Below are 25316 nucleotides of genomic sequence, written 5' to 3'. Positions count from 1 at the left end.
TCCTTCCCCTCCTCATCTTTTGGAGTGCAAAAAATACTCACTAATGAGGCAACCCAGTGGCCAGGAGCTCCAGATTGGTTTGGACAGATGTCTGAGGGCTGCCCAGCCTGATGACCTTCCCTGCTAATCCCAAGTATTTCCTTCTCTTAAGGATGTCTTCCTAAGGGCTCTTTTCTCCTCTGGTTCTCCCATTTCCTCTCCCTCTATCGCCACTCATCAGCAGCAGGGTCAGATTCCACTCCTGCAGTGAGGGAATGAGATTATTTCCTCCTCCATCTCCTCTTCCTCTTCCCCCACTGCTGCCAACTCCTGCAGTGGTCAGTGTGTTTTCTTAAAGCCTCAGGTGCAGGAATTACGTGATTATGCAGGAATTTCATCTTCCATTGAAAATGAAATGTTCCTAGCTACTGCAAGCTCAGTGCAACAGAAGACAAATACAAATAATGATCCACCTCCCAAACTAGGGAAAAGGTTGCTTCAATTTCTGAATGCTTGGACTTGAGAGTCTGTTCCCTGTTCCATCTCCTTTTACATGTGGTGGCACTTGGTATGGTTGACACAGGGTATAGTTAAAAATCTGTTGCCATCCAGCTGGAGCACTCAGCTCTTGGGGTGGGAGGAAAGAATCAGTCCAAAGTGCATTTTTGTCTGAGCTGCTCAGGGCAGGAACGCCCGTGCACAGGGAAGAGTTACGAGAAAAAGAAAATGAAGGCTGTGATAGCTCTGGATGCCTCACACCAACAATGACATAGAAACACTAGAACTTCAGTAATTCCTCTTTTTAGTAAAGTAATCTGTATAAATAGGACCTTGTAGAAATAGTACCAATTAATACTCTGATCTTCAGACCTCTTTTGATACTGCATACTTTGGAGCTATTAGTGTTGCAGCCAGTTGACAGAATGCTGATAACCAGTTGGAGGATGATTCATAATTATTAAAAGCTCAGAGGCAATGGGAGGAAAGACATCTCTGCCTTAACTCACAGGGACAGTCACCTTTCACCTATATTTACTGACTGTTTTTCTGAATCAAAACAACTGGGGCAAAAATAGGGTTCCACCTTTCCATTGGTTTAATGTAATTTCCATGGAGAATAGATACAGAATAGATCTCATACTCAAACCAAGTTGTTTTCAGAAAGTTAATGGAAACATCAGCTCAAAGGACTACATAGAGACATCACAAGCAATTAAAATTAAATTTGTGTTGTTTTACAAGGTCAAATAAAAAGAGGGAAAGAGCAAGAGAAAAGTCAGTCTCAGTTTAGTGATTCAGTGATTTACCATAAGCTGATTGCAGTTCAATGCTAGAACAATGTCAGCACCAAAAAATATAGACTGGATGGGCAGAAACTGAGAGAAAAGAACCAGCCAGAAACCGAGTATCACATCACATCACATCACATCACATCACATCACATCACATCACATCACATCACATCACATCAATCACTCACTCTCTTAGCAGTGGGACTGGGAGAGAATCAGAAGGGTAAAAGCTGGAGAACTCCTGGGTTGAGATAAAGACAGTTGACCAGGTAAAGCAAAAGCCACTCACACAAGTAAAGCAAAACAAGAAAAGAATGAATCACTGCTTCCCAGGGGTAGGCAGGTGTTCAGCCATGTCCAGGACAGCAAGGCTCCATCAGATATAACTGTTACTTGGGAAGACAAATCCTATCACTCCAAATCCTTCCTCTTTCTTCCCCCCACTTTTTTTACTGAGCATGATGTCATGTAGTCTGGACTATCCCTTTGGTCAGTTTGAGTCACCTGTTCTGGCTGTGTCTTCTCTCAATCTCCCAGCCTCCCTGCCAGCATGGCAGCATGAAAAGCAGAAAAGCTCTTGGCTCTGTGTAAGCCCTGTTTAGCAATAACAAAAACATCACTATATTTGAAGCCCTGTGTTCAGCAAAAATCCAAATCATAGCCCCACATCAGCCATGGTGAAGAAAACTAACTCTACCCTAGCCAAAACAGCACAATCCAAGCTACTAAATGAGGCCTATTTAAGAGAATATTCAGATATGAGCATTACTTGAGAGTCTAGCCACCTTCATGCCAACTCCACTTTAAGTAGTAAAGGAAACTTGAAAGTTTTAAGTATCTGCAACATGATATGGACTTTTTACTGTAGGAAATGTGCCCAAGTTGAAATCAGGTTAGAAATTAGGGTTCATCGGGTTCATTTGGTTCATGATGGGATAGATTTTGAGCTGTCTATTAATCACACCCATTCCAGTTCCTGTTATCCAGGTGCAATGGATCATCACTAATACCTGAAGGGTCAGCTGAAGACCTAAGGTTATGCCTCTGTGGAATTTATCATTTCTCATTGCAAGTATCTCTGAATTGGAGAAGTGGCATGGAGTTCTCCTGTGCAGATAAACAGGAGGCGCTGGTTCCCAGAAGAGTGAACAGCAGCAATAAATCAACTTTAAAACACAACAGTCCAAACACTAAAGCAGGATGAAGTGGTCTGTGTACCATGCAAGGAGGTCAAAAGTATGCATATCATGTGCTGTGAGTGATGGTTACTGAATGGGGAGACTCTTCTTATTAACTTTTTTTAGAATGAATACTCTCTCTGTCATCATTGGCTGCATTTGCAAGAAGTTTTTGTTCCCAGATGTTTATCCTCAGCCCTGTACTTCTTGTGTAAGCAGTCTTCCTCAAATGTGATCCTAGCTTTATGCAATGATTAAGAGTTTTTTTCAGGCTGTTTGGCTTCCTAGTTTCAGTGACAGTCACATTTCAGCTTTCTGAACATGCACATGTTTGTCTCATGATTTCTAGTAACAGCATCCCCTGATAGCCTCCAGTTTTGCTGAGCTTCCCCAGGCTGCTAGGGCATTTTGTCAAGAGTGAAGACTCACAGTCTTCAAAGGAAAGATTTCCAGCTAACCCCTGGAGAAGCACTTTCTACTTGTCAATGTCTTTCATCACCTTCCCAGCTCTGAGAGGTGGTGATGATCTCCCCGTTGTTATCCAAGAGCAGCAAGAAGGGAAGTGGTCTCTTGAGATTGCACTCCAGTGCCATTGGAGATGCCGCCAAATGTGTGCCTGCATTTTCTCTCTCACTGACAATGTTGTCTCACACATTTTGGGGTTGAGAGAACCACAAGTCAAGGCAGAGGACTTTCCCACTAGAATGAAAAGAGCAGGACTCTTACACAAAACTCTAGCAAACTCCTCTGCTATTTTAAAAGCTAGCAACAACACATTTGAAAATAAATCCCATTTAATATAAATCCTGTAATCTTGTTTACTTTGCTTGCATGATTAGAGTTGCTATGTTAGCAGGAGGAAGATGAGCAGCATATAGCACTATTCACTTCCCTCTGCATTTGAATTTTCTGTGACATATACGTTTTTCCCTTAGAAATTGAAGGCTGTTTAAAAAAAAAAAACAATTATTTTTTCTTCCACATAAAAAAACCAGAAAAGCCACAGATTATAGGTTGGCAATAGTGACCAGCATGGAATAGTTACCTCCTTAACACAGTTCAGAGATGCAGAAGGATCTGTCACATCTGTGTCACCTGCACACAGGAAAGAACAGGGTGTTGTCATGTCCATGGTCTGGTTGTCAGAGCACTGCAGGTGTGATGCTGCTGGTACTCAGGGTCTTCAAACAAGTTGTTTGTCAACATGCTTTTGAGTCCCTTATTGTACTCAACCAAATTTGATCTTCACCTCAAGAATTTGTGTCCATGTACCTTCTACTCTTTCTCTCTAGGGCCTGGGTCTTAATGCAAGATTTGTAGCTTGCAATTTGTTTTTCCAGCCTCAGTCTTTTTGTGGTCCTCAAAATCGAGGAAGGAAACCCCTTTTAAATTTTGTTGCCATTAAGATCCCTGATCTTGTTCAGGACTCGAGACATCCTTGGCTCAAGAATATGGAGCTATGTCCTGGCTCAGATACATTGTTGGAGGTAAAACAGTAGTTGTGGAAATCATAGGAGTACAGGGTACTGTGTCAGTGCTATTCCCCAGCTTTGCTATTTCCAGCCAGGTTTGCAGAAGCAACAGGAAAGTTAGCAAAGCAAGGCAAACAGTGCTGGGTTATTTTTGTTACATTCCGTTTCCTTGCAGCTGGTCAAAGTACTCAGTACCTTCCAAATCTGATCAGATAGAAATGCAAGTGAAAACTGAACTTGAAGTGAACACCAGACAAGCCTAGAGCAGTGTCTGATGCCCTTTGTCCTGCCCTGTTTCAGCAAGAGTGAACAGCCTTTTGTGCACACTCACACCAGAAGATGTAAGTGCAAAACCAGAAGGTCTCACCTATTTTTAACATCTCCTAAACCCCAGGGCAAGAGCCAAGGAGGATATGGTGCAGGACAATGGGGTCACACCAGCCAGGAAGCCCCAGGACAGTGGGGGCTGTAGCCAGAGCCCCTCTGGTGGCTGCAGAGCAGGAAGAGCAGAGGGCAAAGAGCTGCTGAGATGAGATGAGCTGAGCTGAGCCTTCAGCCCCAGCCAGTCCTCAGGGGTCCTGGCCCTCTCCCTGCCACGGTGCTCTGCCATGTGTCTGCTGTTTACCTCCCTGCAGAGAGCTCCCAGGCCAAGGAACAGCCCCTGCAGGCTGCGCTGCTGCAAGGAGCAGGGAGATGGTCTGATGTAAGGAGCTATTACTGGTACCAGTAAGCACACTGCAGTGGCTGCTTCCTGCATACTTACTCTGCATCTGCTCGTGAAAAATGCCACCTAAACTGGACTTGGGCCATTAGCTTTGCCTGACGCTCTTACAATGGGATTTGTTTCTTTTTATTTGATACAGTTTTCCAAAGGGAAAGATAATTGCTGCTCCATCTTGAAACTAAAACAAAAAAATAGGCAAAGCCACTATCAGCTTTCTTGTCATGTATAATTTTCTTGCATGATTTAGAATTTGTTTCCTCTCTTTTCTCCTGATGGGAAGTGTGGGGTAGGGACCCAGCACAGCATCTAGGAAGCTGCTGTAGTCCCATGGTTGAACTGGATCATCAGCTCAGGTGCCATAGGAGCTGGAAGGAGAGATGGCTGCCCCCGTATCATCCACCGTGGGGAAAATTGCCCAAAGCAGTGTGTATTTAAGGTTACCCTCTCCCAAATGGCCTTTTACTCAGAACATCCCAATATGTTGTTAGTTATGGGGCAGGGCCTTGGGCTTAGGTTTGTTGTGAGAAATCAAAGGCGTGCTTACCATTTTTTATGACAGCAGCAGAGTTAAAACGAATGATTATAATAATAACTGCAGAGTGTGTTTCTGAGGTTTTACTACATGTAAACACAATCATAAGTGTAATCAATGTCAATGACTTCCATTTAATTCTCAGACAAAGTTTGCTTTTAAATACCACGCCGGATTTGACATGGTCAATGATAAATGGAATGCAATTAGTTCTACTATTTGCTTTGATGATATGCTAAATTATTTCTTACAACAGACCATTTATTATCCTAAGCTAATGGTTATACTCTTGCATTTAACAAATCTAATGTATATTAAACTGTAGCAAACTGATAAGTTTCAAAATTAGATACTAAAGGCTAGAAAAAAGTGATTCCATGAATGAGTTTCATTTAATAAATCCTTGTCAATGCTCAAGTCATAAAACCTTAAATTGAAAGAGTTTTATATCTATTTCTCATAATTGCAAAAATAAAAAATAATTATGCTGCCTCTTAGTGATTTGCAGTCATTTAATGGATATTTAATCTTAAGGAAAATGTTCAAATTTAGATGTTCTTATGGCATTTTTAGCATAATGCATCTTCTAATTGTTAATAAGAAAATTATTACTTTTTCTTTCCTCCAGAAATTTATTATGAGCTTACCGTGATAATTGAAAAATTAACAAAGAGAGTGTAGTACTTCAGAAGACAAAAGTAATTTCCTAATTTTTCACTTTGTGTTGGTTTTGCATGGCCTGGTTTTTGGTAACAGAAGGACCACAGAGAAGCTTCTGGAAGCTTCCACCATGTCCAGCAGAGCCAACCCCTGATGGCTCAGAAGATGGACATCCTGCTGGGTCAAGGCTGGGCCAATGAGAAATGGTGGTAACTCCTCTGTGATATCAGATTTAAGAAGAAATCAAAACAAAGGTGGGAGGTGCAGTTCTAATTCCAGCCAGAGAAGAGGAGGAGGTGAGAACATGTGAGGGAAACAACACGGAGACACTAAGGTCAGTGGAGAAAGAGGGGGAGGAGGTGTTCCAGGCACCAGAGCTGAGATTCCTCTGCAGGCCATGGTGATAACCATGGTGCAGACCATGGTGAAGCAGCTGTGCCCCTGCAGCCCCTGGGGATCCATGGGGGATGCAGAGATCCACCCACAGCCCCTGGGGATCCATGGGGGATGCAGAGATCCACCCACATCCTATGGTGATCCATGGGAGATGCAGAGATCCACCCACACCCCCTGGGGATCCATGGGGGATGCAGAGATCCACCCACAGCCCATGGTGATCCATGGGGGATGCAGAGATCCACCCACAGCCCGTGGGGATCCATGAGGGATGCAGAGATCCACCCACAGCCCGTGGGGGAGGTGTCCATGCCGGAGTGGGTGGATGCCTGATGCACTTCTGCCTGTGATCCAATGGGAGACCCAAAGAGAGACAGAGGGCCCTTGCTTCCAGGTTGGAGCAGCCTTCCTTGGAGGACTGCACCCCAAGGAAGTGACCAACACCATAGAAGTTTTGGGAGCACTGTGTACCTGTGGGAGGCACTCACGTTGCAGCAGTTTTGGGAGGACTGGTTTGTGGAGAACTGTCTCTGTGGGAAGGGACCCCATGGTCTCACAGGGGAATAACTTCTCTCCCTGCAGAGTGGAAGAAAACCTCAGGTGATGAACTGATCAAAACCCCCATGCCCTGTCTCCCTGCACTGTAAGTGGGAAGGAGGGAGGCATTGGATGAAGAAAAGGTGTTTTTAAGGGTGTATTTTACTTGTCATTATCCTCCTCTGATTTTGTTAGGAATAAACTCACTCTGTATCTCCTTGGTGAGCCTGTTTTGCTCTTGGAGTGTTTTCTCCCGGTCTTTAACTCATGAACCCTCTGTTAAATTTTACTCTCCTCTGTCCAGCTGTAGCAAGGGAAGGTGAGTGAGCAGCTTTCATGGGTGCCTGGCATTTGGCCAATGTCAAACCATGACACACTTATTTCCAAATTTTCTTCCATCTTCAAAAGGCAGGTCTGTCCCATCTTGATTTATATTATTCAAAGTTTCAAAATAATGCATACCGCAAATTCTGGTTGTTGTTAGAGAAAATACTTCCATAACATGATGGGTTACAGAAATGGACAATTAATTACTATTTCTGTGGTTAACTTAGCAACAGCAAGCCAGGCCTACATCAGGTTGCTCTGCCCCAGTCACCCTGCACACGCTTATCTGCCCCCTCCCAAACACCTCCTGCACTCCCTGTTCTTCCTCCCTTCCTTCCACCCACACCTGGCTGCAGCCCCTCCAGGCACATCCCTAAATCTTACACTCTTCTGCCATTCCTCAGAGATTTTTTCTCACTCTAGTACCTTCTCCCATTTTCTGAGCTCCATGTCTTCTTGCTCCTTGTATGCAGGGGTTATTCTTCTCAACAGCTCAATCCCCCTGAAGATGATAGGAAGAGTTGACACTAGGGAAGAAGGGAAACTTAGAAAATATACCAGTGCTTCATGATGAACAATTAAAAAAATCACAAATATCATACTGGTCTCAGTAAAATCTTAAAAATTAGCAACCATGGATTACCCCTTCTGCCAGGGATTACATAGAAATAAAAAGGGTATCTTGGCATTTTTCCTTAGAAGAAAAAGAAGAGCCCTAGACATTCAAATCGTCCTTCCAATTTTGTTGTCCATACAATGTCTTCATAAATCTGTTAATCTTGAATAAAAACACCTGCAACAGGGAGATTTGACTTGGGAAATTCCACTTGCAGGACCACAGCTAATACACTGCTGTGCTTGGTTGCTTTTACTTTAAGGCTCTGCCTCATTATTTTCTCTGTAAACTGTCTGGTCTCTAAATTCTGATCAGATGTATGTTCACATCATCCAAATGACATCCTGTCTCCTGCCAACATTTTGGCTGGGATAACATTTCCCTTGAGGCTCTTCATCTAGATAAATGAGACCTCCACAAATTCTGCATGACTGGCCTAGGGCTGCCTGAAGCTGCAAGCTCTGCTTAACTCTGCCCCTCCACTCCATAGTATGTATTCATCGGCCCTGCATCTTTATTTATCATCTTTATTCATCTTTATCTTAATAAGATTTTATAAAGATTTTTGACAGATGATACATACCTTCTAAACTTTGGTTTTCCAACAGAAATATCAGAAAGTGGCAGAGAGCTGCTTCTCTTTCAGTTTGAGGAAAGCTGCAGGCTATATTGTAGCAGTCTATCATTGCAGCAAAGGCAATCCATCATACTTGCTATGCCTTCCACTCAGCTCTAGTCAGATATGGCTCTGTGGTTTTAGCACTCCAAAGTCTCTGCATTTCTCCAGAGCAGCACTCATCTTTTTCTACGAAGTCATGTTAAAATGAGCCACCTGCAGAAGGTTTTGTCTTCAGCTTTTTCTTCCAAGTAAAAAGGATTTATTTAGCAAATAGAGTCCTCTTCTTTTGAAGAACAGGCCCTGGGTAAACACATTCTGCTCATCATTTTTTTCTGCAGCCGAGTGGCTGCTTGCACCGAGATGAGCTATCAGCAGGAGCTCAGTGATCATCTGCTCTGTTTAGCCAAACAGCACTGGCTTGGACCAGCCCCAGCCTACACTGTCTTCTCCCTGGCCAGTCCTTGGCAGGCTGCTGGGGCAAAGGATGTTAGGAGATATGGAGGGAACCTGGGGCTGTGGAGGAGGAGGAGACAAGGATGGGATGAGGTGAGATAGGGTTTCTGCACGAGTTGTGGGAAGCAGACATGGTTATTGCTGCTGTCCATGGGGCAAATTGTCTCCTCCTACCACACCTTAGATAAGCCTATATGGGACAATGACACCACAAAGCCATGCAGTTCATGTTCCATTACCATGCACCAGAGCCCCATAGGGGAGATCTAAATCACACATTCACATGGCATGCTTAATGACCCCATGAGTGAAGTATAAAATAAAGGTGATAATAAAGAGCTGCAGCGAAATCCCTCAGGACACTGATGAGAAAGCAGGCAGCTGTGCTTCCTGCAAGACAGGCACTGATTTCCTCTGATGGCAGACCAAGCTGTCACTGTGGCTTCTTGCTTTAGCAGGGGATGCCAGCTGCATGATACCATTAGCATTCCTCATCAGCCACAGCTTATGTCTCTCTGTGCACACTGTTGGAAAACCAGGTCATTCTCTTGGCTCATCCTCCTCTCATAACTCCTCTTTTCTTTCACTGCTGGGAAGCCGAGGATGGTGTAATTAGTTTTCACTAATGTTCAGCTCTATGTGGAACTGCTTTTGTGCCCAGCCAAAAGTGAAGTTTTCACATAGTTTGCATGCCCTAAGAGGAGGAAAACTGGAGACAAATTTGGGAGGCACCTATTTTCCTTGTATCATAATGCTTCAGCTGATATTTTTCAAAATACCACAGAGAATCCAAATGACATGTTAAACTTCCAGTACTCACTGAACAGAGAATAAATGAGTGTGATTCCAATGAAAATACAAAGTTAAATACTTACCCGTGCCAGATAACAACTGGTACTGCAAGGCTGTCATAGCAAACAATCTGAAATCATGCCCTTAAGTAGAAAAGCTGCCCAAAGTAGTATTTAACTGCTTGGGGTTTGCAGGCAGATCAGAGACCTGATATTCCAAAGAAGCTGCGGGGGAAGATAAAAATGAAAAATTCAACCTGAACCCCAGATAAGAAGTTCAGGTTGAATTTTTCATTTATATCCTTAATAATATAGTGGAAGTGATGACTTCTAAACCTGTGAGGAATAAATTTTGAAAGACTTGTATAGGGCATGATATATAGAGATAAAGCAACAGATTTTATTAAAGGATTAGTGATTTTGAGCTGTGGGTTAAATCATAAACAAAAATGCCCACAAAGAATTAACTGGCTGGTACAGTGAGGTTTATATACTTGTAGAGTAACTGTATCAGTAATTAAAGCTGCATTAATGTGCTTGACTGGTGCTCTGAAAGTGTCACAGTAATGGCAGTCACAGCACCAACTGAAGCAACTAAGCTGTGAGACAAGGAGCTACTGGCTACAAAGGCTCCTTGTCTGGAATATGCTTGAAGTTTGATATGTTGGTACACTATTAGGAATAACATTATTTAAATAATAGTACATCCCCATCTCCCAGTGTTTAGTATCCACTGCAGTAATTGCAAAATCAACCAAATTATATGCAGTATTTTAGGGGATAAAATATGAGGCAGAAAATGCTTTAGCAGTCATTCATATCCTCCCATCACCAGGGGGGCTCTTTGGAAAGAAGTACACAAAGTTTCAAGCCACTACATTGTATTTTGGGAGGCTGGGAAAGATCAAAGTCACCCTGAAATTACAGTTGGATGTGATGACACTAGAAACATTTAAATTTCTCTTTTTCAATTATTTAAATTAAGAAGTCCTAAACACGGCATATTAGCTGTCCAGACCTCTGAAAACACAGATGTGTTCCTTCAGTTAGGTGAGAATTTTGTGGGAATACTTGTGCTCCTAAAGCAAAAGAATAATTTTAAAAAAATCATATTTGAGCATAGGTGATCCTAGTTGCTCAATTTCAGCACAGTAATTTTACAGAAGCTTCAGATACATCAGCTTTATTAAAATAGGATTTGGCCCAGAAGGCCACACATCCCTTAAACTTGTCATAACAACTACAGATACAATAGAAAGCCAAGGACAAACTATGCTTCAGATATGTGGTCTTAGTCACAAATACATTTGTCTTATTTTTCAGCTTCATCTCTTGCAAGCAATCAGGTTTCAAATAAACCCTGAAGAAATAACTCATTTTGGTAAGTTCAGTGACCTATTGCCTGTTTCCTGAAGTGGTCCATTTAATAAAAGCTACTTCAGTGTTACCCACAATCAGTACCAATGTGATAATGGACATAATCTCAGTCCTCTATGTTGTGGGAAACCAGTACTTTGGTTCACCACAGGGTAACCACAATTTCATACATACACAAGACCAATACTAAGGACTTAATAGCTACAATGATACACAAAGAATTAATTCAAAGAACCCCTGGAAAGGAATCCTTCCTCGAACTTTTTTCCAGATTTGAGCCTGGAATGTCAATTGTGCTTAAAATGTAATTTTGCAGCAATGAGCATTTTACCGTGACTGGGCTTATGCATGGCAAGAAGTGAGATAAAGGAGCTTCTCTGACATTAGGTCCAGATTCTTGTATTCTACATGCTTTGGTGATATTTAGAATATGGAAATATGGACAGTATAAGTGATGGTCTTTTGTAATGCAGCTGCTGAGATGTTAGGAAGAAACGTAAACCTTGAAGTTGCTTCTTCTCATAAATGAAACAGTGCCTCTTTTATTACTGGAGGTGCAGAGTCAAGTACCCTCTAGTTAGATCTTGCAGTAAAAAGAATCACTCTGCTTTAGAAATTAACTCTGCAAATATAAAAGTACGAGCAGCTACAATTTTTAATGTTTTAATACATATCTTCAGGGGAGTGGGAGGAGAGAGATTTCCAGGTTCACAATATATCAGGATAAATGCCCTTCTAAAAACATTGCATAAGATAGTGTAATAGTTCTGGTTTGATTCATTTATGACTAAGGATTTTCTTTACAGATGGAGGGACACCTCTTCCTGCTGAGCCCTTGGCCAGCTGCTACTCCTGGCACTTGTGTTCATCCAGCAAACAGGCTCACATCCAGGCTCTAGCAGGGCATTGATCAGTTACTAACACTTAAAGCTGAGCAAGACTTCCATGGCAGGATAAAGTGACAATAGCAGGGGAGGCAGATTGTAAAAATCCTACCAGCCATAGTAACATGCACTGAAGGACAGCTTGAGTTTGCATATTAGCTTCTTTGTTTGTCCTTCTCCACCAGATGATACTTCTATTGCATTGTAAGTGAGCAACATTATTTGGGGTTTTGGGTTTAATTAAAATATAAGAAAGCTAAGCCCTCTTCTATTCTTATTTTTTGCAGCTAGTGATCTCAAAAGTTTTCACCAAAGAGTTGTGCTAATATCCTTGCAGTCACATATCAAGAAGTGGGAAAAGCAGAAAACACTAGAAACTTAGAATCATACAGTATTCTGAGTTGGGAGAGACTCAAGATCATTCAATCCAATTCCTGCCAAAGAGCAGACTAAAACATAAACCATGTATCTAAAAACATTGTACAAAGTCTTCTTGCCCACTGTCAGGTCTGGGGCCATGACCACATCCCTGGGGACCTTGTTGCAGTACAGATCTCTGAGCATTCAGCCCAAAAACCATGCAAAGAGACCTTTTGTTGACAGCACTGTCATGGAGAGTGCAAACCTTAGCTGTGGTTGTGCAATTGTGTAGCAATGATACGAGAGGATGGTAATTAGCTGGGTAGGAAAAGAAGGTCTGTGGGACTGAGTTTAGGCCTCAGGCTCTGAACAAGAGCCAGCATGGTGGAGCTGCTCAGAAGCTGGTGGAGACACTGCCATGGTAACGCCTGCGGTTGTTGGATCTGCTTCAGAAGGTTTGGCTCTAGCACACGTGGCCCATTAATGTTTATCCAGGGTAATATATTATAAATGAAAAGCAGTTCTGGGGGGTCCTTTGTGCTGCTGGTGATGAGAAGATTCTTTCCACAGTTTCATCTTTAGTAGGAAGAGTGGTTTCTAGATCATTCATGTCTCACAAAAATGTTGCTGAAGAGTCTGTGATCGTCATCAGGATCCTAAAAATGTAGATGTACCATCAAGATCTGTCTACTTTCATGTGCTTTTTCATTAAGAGAATATTCTATATGCAGATCAGATTCATTTACCTCCAGCTTATTGCAGTTACATATCTAAAGCATCACAGCCCTGAATATTATCCACAAGTTGTAGCCTTCTACCCAGTACCACAGTGCATACACCTCATATATACAGTCAAACTGAGAAGGAAAATTCATGGTCCTTGTTTTCAATAAAACAAAATTATGGGGTCACTTGTCCCTGCCTGAAGACATACTAAAAATAAGAATAACACCTGATGAAAATATTCTGAAAAAGGCAGAGCAACAAATGATCCAGTAAAGTGTCTGGCTCTTTGAGCAGTAATACTACTGAGCAAAGAACTATCTTCTCTTTGTGCATCATAAATCCTGTCTTCAGTTCTTAAATTGTTCACAAATAATCTTTCAAAGTAGAACATAAAAACAGTTCCTGCCTATCTGTGTTACAGGGATAAGGGCCTCCTACAGGAGCAAGCCTCATTTCTCCACCATCATCGTGTTTTACCATAATCTCCTACACTTTGTGGTACTAAATGCCTGGTACTAAAAACAAAGTTTATTTACTGAAAAAAAATTCTAAAATTACTGAAATTATTTTTAACTGCTACCCCAGAACATTTACATGGCACTTAAATATAGGTCTAAAATACATGTGGCTAGTACTAAATGTATTTGCATTTCCATATTTGTGTACTTTTAGGAGTGAAAAGGATTTAGACCAGCAGTTAAATGATCCTTTAAGGATGATGTAGACCTTACCAAGCTACTGTGCACAAATTGCTACACATTTTTCTACTTTTCAGGCCCCTTCAAAGTTCCTCAACATTAAAGTCTCTTTAATGTTCAGTGATATGACAATCATGGGCAAGCAGGCATGGCAACATCACTGACACTGCTCATTTCCAGAAACCCTGGGACACCTTTGGCTAGGGTGTGTTATAGCACAGATGGTTTCAGTCTTTCCTTTTATCTCTTCAACACCAGCATGACAGAGCAAACACTTCCAGGGCATTGGGGAAGCTGACACACAGAGCAGGACTGATGCTGTGTGTGCTCTTGCAAGCCCCAAATGGCCAGGGAGCTGCAGCCACCTCTGGCCTCCTCCGGTCTCATGTGCTGCACTGAAGCTTACTACAGCTTTCCATCTTAGCTGGGTTCAGAGAAAGGCCAAACTGAATCCCAAACCAAACAAACAAGCCCTAAGTGCCCCTACAAGCTTATCAGCATTGCTGAAGCTTTTCTTTAATTTCTTGTTTGCTTGTTTGTGCGAAGAAAGCTGCAGTCACTTAACAGGCTTGGCATTGTGTGTAACTCTCTGCATCAGCAACTAGGTCAACCAGCAGGGTAAAGCACTGTACAAGTGAGAGGCTCCCTCAGCTCAGCCGATGCCTGCTGATTATATTTTGGGAATTAGCTAGGTAGAAGAGAATGTCCTCCCAGGCATGTGCTACCCTGAAATTTTAGTCCATTTGCACCAGTCATTTGAAACCTCATCTTGGCCCCAGCTGAAAGCAGTGCTAAGCCCATGGCAGCTAAAGCAAGACAAAAACAGTGGAAAGTTCAGGGGGTCTGTCTTCTTCTTTGCTCTTTTCAGCACTTGTAACTACCCAGTAATTAGTCACAGCACCCAACACTATATAGGGCTTGTGCTGTGTTCAGAGAGTATCAGCTTTCCCAAGTGATGCAGATAACTCTTGGGTAAGATAAAAGTGAGAGGATAAAGACACAGGATATTTTTACCTGCACTATTTTTATTTACCATATGAACATAATTCCTCCCAGTGCCTTAGGCAAAGACAAATAAAACTGAAAAGATGACAGCTACGCTTACGTCTAGGCAGGCAGAACTCCCCAGCCTGCCAAAGCGTGGGTTTGCTTGCTTCGTCTCTAGTGGAGCTGCCTCTGTTGTAGTGCCATCAGTTTGGAAACACTGCTGCAAGAACATATTTTTGGCCTTCACTCAGAAACTCCTGCCAGCCCTCCACAGAGCCTGGGAGACCTTTTAGGCTGTGAGCTTGCCTTTAAGGGAAAAATCCTTACAGAATAAATGATTTCTGCATTGCTCTTGTAGCTCAAATATTCAGATATTCTGTAAATAATAATAAAAAAAAAAACACAAAAAAACCACATCAACAAACAAATGAAACTGACAGCTCTGCAGAGCTCCACCTGGGACATGCTATTGCTCTACAAGCTAAAGAATTATACTAAGATTACCTCCAAACTCACCCATATGACAAAATTCTCCTTGAATCAGAGCACCAAAGCATTTGTGACTGCACAGCAAATGCAGACATGAAAAATGGAGGGACATTTCTTTTTCTCCTTTTTAAAAATCTAATATTTTTTCTACTTCTCCTTTTACAAATCACTTAAATCTTCCATATTATGCAGAATTTGTGAAATCGCAGCCAAGTTATTTACCTACAACCCTGTCTGCCCTTTCTTTTGTGCTGTACCCAGCCATGTCTATGCACACAATGACAGCACTTCGCCCTATTTCAGGAACAATAGAGCCAGAGGGGCTTAAAGGAGGCTTTGGGGGAGGTCATCAACAACCTTCTGGAGGGGCTGCTTGCACAGGGCTAGCAGTGGAGCTTGCCAGGGGACATGGCTGTCCTGCCCAGATGGTGTTGCTGTGCCCTGCACCTGGCTCAGCACATCTGCCCTGCCTGTTGAGGTATAGTGGGAAAGGATCTGAGCTGTGGGGAGTAAGCTGGCACCTTCACAACGTGCTCTCAGAAGCAATCTGGAAGACACTTTTAAAAGCCCTCCAACTGCAGAGAAGGAATAGCTGTGCAAAAAGTTTGTGCAAAATAATATTGACCTTCAATTTCACACTCTTAACTTCCTTAACATCAGCTTATTTCCAGGGTGGATAAGCCTGAAGATGGAAAAGTCTCCTTAAGCACAGAAACATGAGTACCAGAAATGCATCAGATAATGACAATACAGAAAATGTGTAGTGTGGATTTCTATTATCTCTTCTGATGACAAGGAGGAATGGAGAGTTGAAGAAACCAAAATGTGACCCATTTAGGAGTGACATGAAGTTAGGTTGTTTCTCATGAGAGACAGTTCAACTGTGGGACCCCCAGCTGACAGACATCACCAATGGCTAAAACTCTGTAGGTGTTGGTAAGGGCATGAACACCAACACCAGTGTTCAGAGTTGCAACGCACTGAAATTTTGAAATCAGTAATGGTTTACCCCAATCCTCAGCTAAACATGATTAGGATATTTCTTGCCTCTTCCTCTGCTGAATACTGTCAGGGAAAGAATATAATGCTATGTGTGTCAAGTGGCTAATCCAGCAAAACAGCTGGTGTGACATACACATGAATGTTGCATTAAAAACAGCATGACTTTGTAATAGTTAGAGGCCTTGGTGGCAGTGGCTTTCCTTTTAAGGAGTATCTCACCCATTTGTGTTTTCTATGTCTTGTATAAATTCATTAAGAACTTGAAAATAAAAATTATAGAAATGTAAAATCTGGAAAATTAACTATCTAGTGACTGGATGGGAGGTGGAAGCTGCCAGGAGCCTGTGTGTGCTGCCCTTAAAAATCAGATGCATGGGTTAGATTACAGGTATGTTATGGCCTTGGATATATAAGGCTAGTGCTCAACCATAATTAGCCCTGCACATTTCCTTTCCATAAAGGGACACTTTAAAGAAACCTATTTAAATATATATAACTCTGTAAAAATAGCCTACTTTGAGTACTTAGAAGTCAAATTTAAAATATAATCACACTAACAGAAATATCCAGCAGTCTGTGCACATCTCCAGCTCAGCAAAGGACATATCAAGTATTAGATCTCCAATACCCTGGGTTCCCTGCAAGCACCAGCTCTTATCAGTTGTCACAGTCTGCATTAATCCTTCAGACTGGCTGCGTGCCATTAAGACCAATGGGATGTGCAAGCTACCAAGGCAAAAGGTCTCTCTGCAAATGTGGGGAGACAGAGGTGGTGTCACAATGCTTGCAACAGGGACTGGAGGAGCACACAGTATTACACTGGTTTTTACCCACTCACTGCATGTTCATTAAAAGAAAAAATCATGGGCTGTGTAGAAAAACTCAAAGGTGGGGATTGTTAGTGGAATCAGAAAATAGCAAATATCAATAAAATGTAATCAGAAGGGGGTTTTAAAAATTACTCATTTTGTAGTTTTTGTAGCTGGCATGCTGCAGATTGTACATTGCTATCACTATTTTGGTGCAGAGCAAGGAAGCACAGAAATGGCACCTACTCTTTCTGCCAGCCAGCCCTTGCTCAGCTGTGTATCCTTCACACAGACACGAGATCTACTTCACCACAGAGATATAAATGGAATCAGAGAATCACAGGATGATTTGGGTTAGAAGGGACATTAATGATCACCTAGTTTCAACCCCGTGCACAGACCCCTTTCACTCAGCCAGGTTGTTCAAAGCCCCATGCAGCTTGGCCTTGGACACTTTCAGGAAGAGGGCATCCACAGCTTCTCTGAGCAACCTGCTCCATCCTGCAGAGCTGCACTGCTCTGCACAGGTCCCACAGCTGTGGCATTTTGTCTGGGCATGCATTAGAGGCACATCCAGGCTTTCTCAAGGCACTCTGTCCTCATGACCACAGCATACACAGCTCCTATCAATCTACTATATAAATGTAACTCCAGGTATTAGCAGACAATGACTCCTCAAACCCCAGTGATGCAACTAGAAGATCAGATCAGAATAAACTCCTGCTCATGGTAGCCTGGAAACCCACAATCCTCTGGGCCAAAAGATCCCAGGAGTTGTCATTATTAAAGAAGAGGGGTGACAGAAACTCAAGAGCTACCTCCAAATCATGGCTACCACATCACAGCAACCACAGTGGTCCCCCACTTGCAGGACAGCATTGCCCTGGAGGGCTCGTGGAGGGCAGGAGCAGATCAGTGTGCAAAACATGAGGAAGAATGGGCATAGAGGAAAAACACACTGAGAAGAAGAAAAGCATGTGAGAGTGAAGAAGTCAAGATCAATTAACTTGCTCAAAAAAGAAATAAAACATGCAAAACACCTTTAAAGAAAGAAAAAAAGTAGTTACTATCCCAATAATAGTTATAAACCAAAGCAGTTGCTGAAGTTAGCATGGGGATCTTATTCAGTTACACAGGAAGGGAAGTGATCCACTAAGCACTTCTGTGAGCAGCATGTGCTCTGCATTGCCACAAGCACTGTCTGCCAAAATATCTCTTTAAATATATATATATCTAATGTGAAGAAATAAGGTTTTCCATGAATTTCTGACCAGCTAGATGACCTTCCCCTCTGTCATAGCCAGAGAAGGCCATTTCTTTCCTTTCGCAATTATGCCCTTCTTAAATACATTTTTACCTGAAACACAGGTAAAATACAGCATTTAGACAGTTAATTTCAAATATAATGATCCCAAGTTGAACTGCACCATTTCTGTCCTTTTTGAAGCTCTCCTGTGCTCATTTTCCTTATTGGGAAGTGCATCCTTTCAGCCAGCCTTTGCATGGTAGGAACCAGCAGTCCTATTAGTAAAGGTCCATCCTCAAATACAAATCTAGATTTCTGCTGTTGATGAGAAAAGACAGCCTGGAGAAGGTGGCAATTTCCACAGAAGGTAGCAAATTCCTCCAATTTTCACAGGGCCATTCTGACCATGTGCTCAGGGCTGGAAGTCTGGATTCAATCTTCACTCAAACACTGCTTGAATGAGAGCAAGTCAGATCCCTTTCCAATGCTTCATTCTCCTCATTCATAAAATAAACATATATGAGAGACTTATATTTGAGATTTAAGAGTGAAAAGTAATGTTAAAGTGATATCTTTGCTATTGTAATTTATTATTATTCACACCTTTACATATCCTTTCTCACCTGCAACGTGTTAGGCATTACCTTACATGAAACTTGGAACTGCATCTACCAAATTTGGTTTTTTGCCATCCAGGTTGTGCTTTAGACAAGAAAAAGTGCCTCTGTATCTTACTGCTGTCTCAAATACATGTAACAAGTGTCAACAGTTCTTCCAGCTATCCCTTTTCTTCTCAATGCATGCCTTATCTTAAGAAGGTGCTGTTTCTCATTGTACTTTCCAAATCCAGGGAATTCAGTGCAAGATTGTGGTATCTTCATTGTTTAATTGAAACACTGTTGATCTCATTACTAATCCATCCAAGCAGAACAAATGTGATTGAAAGGAATTTGACATGGAAGAATCTAGTATGTTATTTAGCTCAGCTCCAGAAGAGCCAGCTAAAAAGAGAGACTTCCAATGTTTTTAGCTCCAGAATAAACAAAAGACAAAAAGATGCAAGGGATGTGATGGAATTAACTGAAAAATGTTTATTGTGTTTCTGCATTCCAGGTGTCAGACAGAATAAAATGTACTGCTTGTCTGAACCTTGGGATACATTTATAGAATAGACTCAAAGATAAAATATCCAAAATGCCGCTGTTAGTGATCACTTATCCTCATAAATAAGGAGTAAGTGCTACCATAAACTTCAGTGCCTCCTATGAGATAATTTCATTTTGGTAAAGAAATGGGGAATATACTCAAAGATCTAAATTTACCAGCAGGTAAATCACCACCCTTTTGGCAAATCAAAAATAAACTGGCAGTGATAAGTGTCACAAAGTCCATGTGGTTGCCTTGGAGGTATGTGTGACAAAATGGGACTACAGCTCCCAGAAACTTGGAGTGAATTATTAGCTCTGCTGCACGTCTGTGAAGAGCCAGACATACCATCCTTTACAGACTGTGAAAAACAAGGACAGAAGAAAAGCTGTTCTAACATTGCCCTCTATCAGAAATTTGAAGTAAAGACAAAACTTACATGATTTATTAATTCTGTATGTAGCAGATGTTACTCTTAGTAGTTAGCAAAAGAAACATATAACATCATATAAACCACAAACACATATGCAATTTTATTTATGTGATGACAAGATTCAGAGGAAGTGCTGCATGGATCAGCCTCTTGTTCCCCCACCAGCTCTGTCCTTCAAGTGCTGGCACACTTACAACTACTGAGTAGATTGGGTTAAAGAACTGATTCCACTGAAAAATAACTGAGGGGATGGGAAAAGGCTGTTTTCCAGCCACATGAGTCAATTATGTGGTTGCAGATTGCTCATGCTGGTCAAAAGGGGAGGAAATGTGGGGCAGGAACAGCAGACAAGAACATAGAAGGGAGATGATGACATTATAATCTGTCTTTGCAATTTGATATCAAGCAGTTCATTATCAAAATATGCCCTAAAACATTTTCTCACATAATGCTGTGATGAGGAAAATATTTGGCCAGGATTATAACCAAAGGATTTAAATGAGGGGAAATGGAGAACTTATGAGAATACAGTGAATTCTCATACTGGTTTCTAAAAAATAATTTTAAAGGAAAGCTGTCTAGGACAGTTTTTTTTGCTTTTCAAATTTTGGGATTTTGCTTTTCTTGTCAAAACTACTGTGGTGGTAGTGTGTATTATGTCTTCTTTAGTCAGCAACTTCTGTTCCAATGTGTCATCCACAAAGGCACAAGGGACATACATCCTGCTAGGCTGAATGACTGCTTCTAGAGCTGGGTGCCAAGTTATAACAGTTGGTACTTTATTGCCACTCATATCTTCTGAATCTGTCATAAAACATAAATTGCCAACCCATTATTGCTATTACTGATGTGATTATATATGGTTTCCATTTTTCAGAACATACAGCCATATAACTCACTTAATACTTCTCTATGATAATGAAATTACCTAAATGGAATTGTAATTCAGTGTAGGCTCACAGTAGGGTTCAGGTATTTAACTCTAGGGGAGTGATACCTGGCATCATTGGTGTCTCAAGACCTTATTCATGGCTTCTCCCCCAGCTCCTGAAGCATCCAGTCATTCTGCTGACAGACCCCTCTGGACTTGGAGATTCCTTCCACTGCTCAAATCAGTAACTGTGCACTGCTCTGCTGTGCACCCTGCAAAGTTCTGCTGCCTGAGCCCAGCAGCTGGGCTCTGCTGTAGGTACAGGTGTACTGACAGAGAGGGAACTGCCTGACTTTGGATTATTTGGGAATGGGACTAACACGAGATCTGGATGCAGCAGGTGTGGATGGAAGTTCTGCACAGCCATGGGGCTGAACACAGCCCCAGGTGCTGCACACTGTGCAGGGCTACAGCCTAGGAGCCCCACAAGCAGCCCCCATCAGGTGGTCTCTACACCAGAACTCTCAATGAAGGGCCCTGAAACAGACCCATGGCAATACTGAGCTTCCCTTCCATAAATCAGGTGCTCTCCCAAATCTCAGCAGAGTATTTGAGAACTCTGTCTTGTTTGGAATGAGGGACACAGGGTCAGTGCTGTCCATGTGGAGTGTGCAACTGGGATCACAAATGCTGTTCATAGCTTCCCTCAGCTGGATTTGGAGCAAGGCTTTGGACACGGATTCAAGTCTGTCAGAGTACAGCCTGCCCCACAGCTTCTCAGGTATGATGGTTTAAATCTTTCTGCACCTGTTCTGAACATGCTGCCCACATTGTAGAGAATAATTAAATGTTCATATGCATAAATATGTATAAATGGGGATTTCAGTGTAAATTGTGGTAATTTAGGAATTTAAAAAATTTGGAAAATTCAGGTTTATTATCTGCCTCAAGTACTTGAACTGAAGCTGAAAGTCAGGGATGAAGTTTTAAAACAGAAGCAGCTAGGAAAGTGACCTTCTGTCTCCAGCACAAAGCTTACCTGATGAAAAAATATTTTCTACAGTTTGCAAATGTCTTTTTTCAAAGACTTACATTTCAATCTTAAGGATTGTGTCTCCCAGGCAACATCAGGAAAGATTGAAGAGCAATGTGCTTTGATAGGTATTTTTTATTAAAATGCTTTCAAAAGAGCACCTCCAGGAAAAATAAATAACAAAGTAATGGAATTTTTTTTTCTCTGCTTTCTTTGAATAATTTTGGGAAAACAATAGTGTTTTTTATCTCATTCTCATATCAGCCAAACTGATGGAAGCTGTAGGATGGGGCTTTATATTGCAGTTTACCCATGTTACAGAGAACATTATGACCTTACCTAATTGCATTTATTTTTCAGATATTTGAATACTGCACAACATGATACTGGAATATAACTACAGCAACATTATTCTTCCCTATCTTTTGATCTACAGATATTTTTCAGCTTTAAAATCATAACTTTCAATTTTTAGGGCTTTAGTCCTGCAAATTGTATAGAATCCTTATTTTACCACCTTTATTACCAGAAAAAAAAAATAATCCCACTGACATATAAATAAAAAATAATTCAAAATTATGATAATGTTAAATCTGATGATAAAATTCCCATTGTCCTCAGCAAGTCAGTTTGTCAGCTTTTCTTAGTATATCAAAGAAGCCTCAGAGGACACCAAAAAGCAAGGGAAATCTGTCCCATCTCTGATGATCTCTGTTGGATACATCCACATATCAAAGAACACACAGTTCTGCAATAATAATTGGAGGAAATTTGGCTAAAAATCAAATAAATAAATTTAGAACAGGTGAATAATAACCTGGTGAATAAGAACTCAAATAAAATCTGTATTTCCTTCAAAAATGACCAGAGATGTCAAGACCCACCACGCTAGAATGGAAAGCTACATTCACCACGTTCATCCATAGCTATGAGGGAATGTGGAATGTCAGTCCCCACTCACAGCTGAGAGGTTTCTGCAGGACAGAGCCCTGGATGCTTCTGGCACTGCCCACAATTGCTCCTTGGCCGAGGCTCCCGCACAGCTGCCCTGGGTTCCCTCCCTCCCTGGGGACTCCCCACTGCTGCAGCACACATGCCTGGGCTCATATAAAATCCTGTGGGACCCTCCTAACCCTGAGTAGGGCTACTGTCATCACCAGGATATTTAAACAGCAGCAGCTACTTTCATAACCTATCTCATGTAGTCTCATTTTCACTCTAGAGATCTAAAAGAACAACCACTTCATGCAGCTGGTAAAAGATCAAGTCTAAGGGCAGCCCTGCCCCCACCACTTCTTGCTAACTCCCAGGTAAGCTTCCTCAATCCTAAGTAGTTTTATCTCAAATACCTCTGTGCAGCCCAGTGCACACTCAAGTCAATCTGTGTTTAGCCTGTGCATGTTAAGTGTATTCAACAAAAATTACTCACTCAGATATTCAAAGCTGAATACAGGCCTACACAGAGACCTGACCCAAAGTAATTTTTGACATATATTTTTATTATAGAACAAAACTTCTATACAATGATTTAAAGAGATAATTATTTTTCAAAAATCAAACCAGAAAATAACTGAGATCAAAAAGACACATAATAGTTCCCTCCTCCGTGAATGAAGTTTCAACAAATAGATTTCTCAAGACATAAGAAAAGAAGAAGTATCTATTTTTTTTCCAGGCTTCAGAATCTTCATACAAATATCCCTGTCAGGCCAGATGGAGTAATAGTACAGGGAAGTAGTATAAAAATATTATTGAACATATCTGTTTAATCTACCATATATCCACACCTATTGTAGCAGCTGTGGTTTTAAATGCTACTATTTACAGATTTCTCCCTAACAGCATTTATAGTGATTGCACATCTGGCTTGGGTTTCTCACCAATATCTCATGTAATGACCATACTACAGCTCACCAGTACTGTGCATTTATTCCATGAGTGATAATATTCTGGTAGTTTGATTTGTGCTAATCACTTTTTCCTTTTTTCTAGTGAAGAGTTATAGATTGCCTACAGCCTTTCTTTGTACCTCATTGGTGTCAGTTAATCAAATGGCAAATATCATTATAAAACCAACCATATTAGGCAGTGGACATTAGGTAGCAGATCATAGGTCCTTGTCCTCAGAATCCCCTCCTGCAGTTTTACAGGCACGTTGTCACTTTGCAGGTTAGAAATGCTTGCTGTTCATCTCTTAAAGACTTTTAGAGTATCATTTACTAACCACTCTGTTTATTTATAGAGGTCGATGCCAAGTTTCCATCTGATAGCTTGGAGCTACAGATCACTCAAAAAAATCTTATCTTGTTCCAAAAATAACACAGATAATGTCTTGCATTTGCTGGTTAGTGTTTGCATATGGCATTTATTGCCACATTTTGAGGAAATGGCTCGCAATACTAATGCGAAAATGTGCTTATTGTGAAATTTTATAGGAGTTTTCATTGAAAACTCAATAATGCATCTGTTAAGAAATTTTTCTTGCTGCAATTGTTAATTTGGGATTTTAAAATAAGTCTGTCCACTTTTAAGGCAGGCAAGTTTCTATTTTACTATGTTAGTTTAGGGTAAGCCTTTTTATACTGCTATGAGAAAAGCCTCTCTAACAAAATTGTACCAGTAGGAGCATGTAAGAGCATTTTAAAGGGCTGTGGGCACTCCAGCAATGGGAACATTTTCAGCAGCCTCTGGTGGTTGAAGGACAACATAAATGGCTGAAGGAAAACTGATCTGTCAGATCAGATCTTGTTTAACAACATTCACACTTTGACTAAGCAGAGTTTGGAGCTTCTGCATCTTTAAATACTTAAAGGCAGAAGAGCTCAGGACTAGAGGTCTGAAGTTGCTCCCAGAGTCACAAAGCCACATCCTTCGCTGGGTTGGAACTGTGTGAAGTCACCTTTGTGATATCTCTGGTCACATTTGTGCCTTCTCTCTGCTGCACAAGCCACCTACAGCTATACAATGGTTCCAACTCTTGCTTATTTGGAAAAAGAAAAAAAAAACAACAAAAAACTGAAGAAAAATAGGAACAACCTACAACCAGCAAACCAAAACAGTTTGTCTTTTGTGCACAGTTTCTGCGTTCTTCAGATAATGTTGTGAATTACAATGACAGGCATTTTCACACAACTTAACTAGCAATAGAACAATTTACAACCTGCTCTTTTTCACTCAGCATTTCTACTCTAAGCTAAGACAAATGGGGTCAGGTGCCAAAATAAAACAGCAGCAGTTTCTTCTCATGCGCATGTTTTTCCACTGTCACCTGCATGCAAGCCTCCTCTTTTCTCAAGCCCTTCACTGCAGACTGACAGCAGTTAAGCTATTCCAGCACGTTCCCACAGCTGAGATCTCTAAAGTACACTCTGTTTTCCAGACCTGTGTGTTTTCCCAAAGCTGATCTTTTCCCCTCTACTGGGCATTCGAGTGCTGTGTCCAGTTCTGGGCCCCTCATTCAGGAAGGGCATTGAGGAGCTGGAGCGAGTGCAGGGAAGGGCAGCGGAGCTGGGGAAGGCTCTGGAGCCCAAGCCCTGAGCGGAGCGGCTGATGGGGCTGGGGGTGCTCGGCCTGGGGCAAAGGAGGCTCGGCCAGGACCTGAGCGCTCTGCAGAGCCCTGAGAGGAGCCTGAGGCCAGGGGAGGGTCGGGCTCTTCCCACAGGTAACAAGCAGTAGAATA

The sequence above is a fragment of the Zonotrichia albicollis genome, chromosome 1, assembly GCF_047830755.1.
Source record: "Zonotrichia albicollis isolate bZonAlb1 chromosome 1, bZonAlb1.hap1, whole genome shotgun sequence".
In the NCBI taxonomy this organism is placed as follows: Eukaryota; Metazoa; Chordata; class Aves; order Passeriformes; family Passerellidae; genus Zonotrichia; species Zonotrichia albicollis.
This window is presented reverse-complemented; position numbering follows the sequence as displayed.